Genomic DNA, 633 nt, shown 5'->3' with positions numbered 1-633 from the left:
TTGTTATGATTTTTTTTAAATTTCTGAAATCTTCCCTTAACTTCTAGCCTCCCTAACTCTGTTAATTGTAATAGTACAAGAAAAAGTTAAGAGGCCATTTTTATGTAGAATTGTCTGCTTTACAACTTTCATGAAAAACTTTTTTTTCTAGCTCTTACCCTTTTTGAGTTATCTTGAAAAAGCCCTTTGTTTTATCTTTTTCCACCCTTGGCCGGGGGTTGAACAAAAAATTACTCTCACTTATTGTTATAATATACTTTCAACTAACTCATATCAAAAATTCAGCCAAGTTGACAAAATTTCGATTTAAAGGCTTAGTTAATTGGACTAATTAATAAGATTGACAAAATATATGTGTTCAAGCAATCATCATTAACTAAATTGCCGAAATTAAGAACAATGATCATTAATTTAGATCTCTTCAGGATTATTGTGAATGTACGACAAAAATAATTGTATTATGTGTCTCCATAGATGCAGATTAAGATCAGTCAGAGAACGAATTCGAGGCAAAGTTATAGATTTGCTGACAGGACATTGTGGTCTAAAAGAATACCTGCATATAATTGGTTGTATGATGCGGCCTAAGAAGCAGGTTCCAGAATACAGCAACAGAAGTAGCTCCCGTATCTT

This window comes from Anoplophora glabripennis, unplaced genomic scaffold (genome assembly GCF_000390285.2).
Source record: "Anoplophora glabripennis isolate ALB-LARVAE unplaced genomic scaffold, Agla_2.0 scaffold548, whole genome shotgun sequence".
NCBI classification, from domain to species: domain Eukaryota; kingdom Metazoa; phylum Arthropoda; class Insecta; order Coleoptera; family Cerambycidae; genus Anoplophora; species Anoplophora glabripennis.
Note: the sequence above shows the minus strand (reverse complement) of the source record.